The 4,741-nt window shown below is 46.9% G+C and overlaps 1 pseudogene; it reads left to right on the top strand.

The window, feature by feature from the left end:
* Positions 1-351: 351 nt before the first annotated feature.
* Positions 352-4,741, top strand: part of LOC126404696 (high affinity immunoglobulin gamma Fc receptor I-like) — a 9,866-nt pseudogene continuing 5,476 nt past the window's right edge.

Here is a 4,741-nt window from a genome sequence, read left to right as displayed (position 1 = left end):
ATATATATAGATATATTCTTTGTGTGTGGAATATATGCTGACAATAACCCATAAACGATCACGCCCAGAGCCGCCAGTGTCAACAACATTTTGTAGAGAGGGGGATAAGTGCTGTCCCATTTCTATTTGTAGCATCCGGAGCCCTTTCAGACTCTCACACTCAATCACTTACAGCTGACGTCAGTTAAGTCAGTGAGGGTACAGGGCTTGAGTCTTTAGGGGGCCGGATTGGAATTGGGCCAAACTGTCTCAGAAGGAGACAGGAAGTCATGTGCACAGGAACAGGAAGTCCTCAGCTGAAGTTATCTGTGTGTCAGTGTGACGTTCAGTCAGTCAGCGTCAGGACATGATGGAGGTCAGAGCTCTCTGCATCACACTGTGTGAGTCATACATCTCTCTTTATTCATCTCCTTCAGCAGATGAGTTGATCAACACATCGCTGTTGTTGTTGCTGTTGTTGTTGTGTTTGGATCTCTGATTGTTTACCTGTTGAATTAAAGATCTGAACTTCCTACTTGATCGATCAGCATTTTAAAGGTCTCAGCTGCACACACTGTTTGTGTTCATGAACTAACTCAACAGGAACCAAACGAACGAGCAGTTTTAATTTAACGCTCATTTAGACGAGCTGTGAACAAACAGCAGGAGGTAAAGAACCTCGGTGTTGTCTCTGACTGCGACGTGTGTTTGAACCCCACAAATGTTACTCTGTGTGCGACGAAGACACAGGAGGACTCGTTGATGGTTTTATCTCGCGCCGACTGGACCACGTGAACGCCTTGTTCTCAGACCTCTCACAGAAACCTTTGAACAAACGGCAGCAGCACGTCGACTCACAAGACCAAACACACGAGTCCGACTTCAGAGGCTCATTTTAGGACTCATTAAATCTCCTCATGGACCGGCTCCTGACCTGTTGGTTTCAAACCTGCGTCGTATTTTAATGTGTGTGTGTGTGTGTGTGTGTGTGTGTGTGTGTGTGTGTGTGTGTGTGTGTGTGTGATTGATTGTTGTTTTATGAGACGAGGCACTTTGAGTCGCGCTGACTGTACGAACTGTGTGATACAAACACAACTATCATCTGGTCTTGAACACGCGGTGCGAAGACGCTGTCGAAATGCGTCTGTGCCTTTTGGGAGGTTTAACGTACTGGAAAACTCATGAAACTTTGCAGACGTATCAGAGCTGCTCAAAAGTTTGATACTTTAGAGTTCTCATGCTCGGGTGATAAAAGTGGCTCAGTGGCGCCCACTACAGATTAAAAAAAAACAGCCCCAAAGCTACTTTCACCTACGTGTATGAAACTTGGTGGTCACATGAAACATCCCAGGACGTACAAAAAAGCCTCTTGGAGCCATGCTCTAAACCCAACAGGAAGTCGGCCATTTTGAATTTACTGTGCAATTTTGGTGCATTTTTGCCCGTTTCCAGGGGGCGTAAATTAACAAACTAGTTCTACAGATTTCATCTGATCGTCTTCAAACCTCGGTCTGTCCCACCTCAACACCTTGAAGATGAAAAGTTATTACAACCTTGAGTTTTCATCAAACCTGTGACCGTGGCAAAGGTGTGCCGCCACAAAACAGGAAGTAGGTTATAACTCCAGCATTCATGGTCCAGTCTTCCCCAAACGTCACAGGATTGATGCCAGTCCCGCCCTGAACACATCTACATGACAATACTTAGTAATGAGCACAGCGCCACCTGCTGGAAATGTCATGTTGCTGCTGTGTCAGCCGGCGACCCTGAAGCACCCCAAAGGTGTGCGTGGGTGCGAGGGCCCGTTCATCGCTGCTGCAGCTTTAATTATTATGATCATCATGTTGTAGTGATTAATATGAATCCTACGTGCAGTATAAACCATGTGTTGACACAGCTCTCTCCTCTCTCGTCTCTGCAGTGATGAACGTGTTGATGCTGCAGCCAAGTCGTCCTCAGACAGCTGGTACGTAGCAGATAGTCCAGTCCGAACCCTAAAAAATGGACCCTGACATGAATGCCAGCTCATCCAACGTCTGACGCCTGAATAAGTTTGATCCATTAAAAGTGTGAGCTTTGGAAAGTCAAAGATTAAGTGCTCTTACTGTTGTGACGAGGTCACAGTGAGGATGTGTTGGCTTCTTGCTACTTCCTCTGCAACGTACAGGTCACGTGACTTTGTCTTTGTTGTTCTGGGACACGCTTTGTTTCCTTCTGTGATCCAGGCTCATTCATTGTGTCTCAGGTGCAGCTCTTCGTCTCGTTGCAACCAGACTGCAGCTCTTTGAATACCAGTCTGTGCGTTTTACCTGTGAGGGGCTGAACGTGTCGGCCGGATTCAGAGTGAGGAACACAGAGGAGTTCATTTCAAAATGTTCAAACGACACAGAGACGCCGACCGTGACCTGCGCCATCGACTTTGCTTTCGTATCGGACAGTGGAGAGTACTGGTGTGAGGGCGGAGGGAGGAGGAGCAACTCTGTGAGCATCAGCGTCACTGGTAGGCTGACTGTGTGTCTGACTGTACGACATGTGTCACTGTAAGCACAGCACAGTGTGTTTCTCAACCACTGTTTGTTCCTCTGCTGACGTTCAGCCGGCTCAGTGATCCTGGAGAGTCCTGTTAGTCCTGTGACGGAGGGAGATGATGTCACTCTGCGCTGCAGGAACAGACGACCTCCTCAAAAACAGCTGATTTCTTTAAAGATGGCCGCCTCATCAGGAGCAGCTCCACAGGAGAGATGACCATCAGCAGTGTGTCCAAGTCTGATGAAGGACTCTACAGGTGTCACATCTCTGGAGCTGGAGAGTCACCTGAGAGCCGGCTGACTGTCACAGGTGAGTCCAGGTGTCAGGTGTGTAGTGACACAGCATGATGAGTCACTTCATTCAGACACTGACAGAACTTTGTTTCAATCCCAGAGGTGACGTTTGACTCAGTGACACAAAGAGAGGACTCGAACACACCGTGTGCACCAGGTGACATACAGACACGCTCCTCCTCTGCCCTCTGTGTGCTCCTCCTCTGCCCTCTGTGTGCTCCTCCTCTGCCCTCTGTACGCTCCTCCTCTGCCCTCTGTGTGCTCCTCCTCTGCCCTCTGTGCGCTCCTCCTCTGCCCTCAGTAGCGTGCACCACTGCACACAACGAAACTGAAGGAGACATTTTTATCCCTGAACTTTAACCATGCTGAACATGGTCGCAGCCTGACCACAGAGGGTCAGAGATGAAATATGTTCATATGTGACACATGTGGTGCGTTCAGGCAACAAAGACAGGACGACCCACATGAGAGACGAGGTCATCAGGTAAGGTGACGAGAAGGGCTGCCCACAACGTTGAGACAAAGAAGGCTTGAAAGCAAAGTCATGAAGTTCACTGACTCTAAACTCGACCATTTACTGAACATTAGCTAGCCGTGTAGCTCCTTTACACGCTAACTACGTTACCCAGAAACCCTTGTGTGTGAGAGTCCCAGTAACACACAGTGCTCACGGTCACAGCGACCTCTAGCGACTAATGTCACTAGGCTGGTGTTTGCACTGAAGGGTCCTCGTCTACAGAGATCACTGTGATGCACTGCCATGTCTCTACAGTAGCCCAGAAGGGACAAACCAAACACCGGTTCTACATAGGGACATTTTTGCAGCAGCCACTGTAGTAAGACCAAGTGCAACGAGTTTGACTGATTTTTAATGTGAGACGTCTTTATTCAGCCTTCTAGCTGTTTAAATCAGCTGATTCACAAACACTGCGTACGCACAAAACGAGGCCTGAAAGAGGCGTTCGCCACTTCACACGACAACAGTTGTGATGTATAAAAACAGACCTGAAGGGAGAAACTCTGACCCACGCTGACAGACATTTTGGAGACGGCATTGTTTCATAAATGAGGCCCCAGGTGTGTTTGTGTCGAGAGGAAGAGACCTCTGAGGGTGATTCAGCTCCTCAACAACAAACACTGAAGGAATTCTAACCAGGAGAAGGTTCAGCTGGTTGTAATCTGTACTTCACCACTAGATGTCAGCAAAGTCTGACACACTCCACCTTTCAAAACATGTGCATAAACATCTTTAACCTGTGTGTTTCCTGTGTGTCTTTCAGACCACTGAAGAAGAAGGAGCAGGAGGGACTGCTGACACCGTCATACATGTCCAGGGAACTTTAAAGACTTTAACATGAAATAACTTCAGTATGCAACATGTGTTTAGTTCAGCATTATACAGGGTGCTTTATTCTAATGTTCAATAACACATGTCCACATCAAAGGGTTCAAGAACGAGAAGCCTCGACTTTTAATTACTGTTATTATTCTTCCATCTTATGCTGTGGCTCAAAGTCCTGTGAGCTGGAACAAGCAAGAAACATGAAACTTGTATGTGTAAATGCTTCCCAAGAAATATGGCCCAAAGTGGCCACATGGTGGCGCTAACATAAGTGGCCCCATCTTGTTTCTTCAAAAGTCCGCACCGATCACAGCATAAGTGTGACTGGTCTGAAATGTGGCACACACAGGTAGCTCAGTGTGCTCCACAGAAAACCCTCCTGTACCATTAAAGTCTGTCTAGATCTGTCACCACTTTGATATTAAAACAAAGAGTTAAATGAACAGAACGTTTGAGTTAATCAACACAGAAACTGGTTTTCAGCCTCTGAGGATGAAAATACAACTTTTTATTATGAATGAGCAAAAACTAATTAAAAGAAGTGAATAAAAACAGCAGCACATGTTTCAGTCCTTCACTTTCACCAGTGCATTTCTTT

The sequence above is a fragment of the Epinephelus moara genome, chromosome 17 (genome assembly GCF_006386435.1).
Source record: "Epinephelus moara isolate mb chromosome 17, YSFRI_EMoa_1.0, whole genome shotgun sequence".
Lineage (NCBI taxonomy): Eukaryota > Metazoa > Chordata > Actinopteri > Perciformes > Serranidae > Epinephelus > Epinephelus moara.
This window is presented reverse-complemented; position numbering and strand designations above follow the sequence as displayed.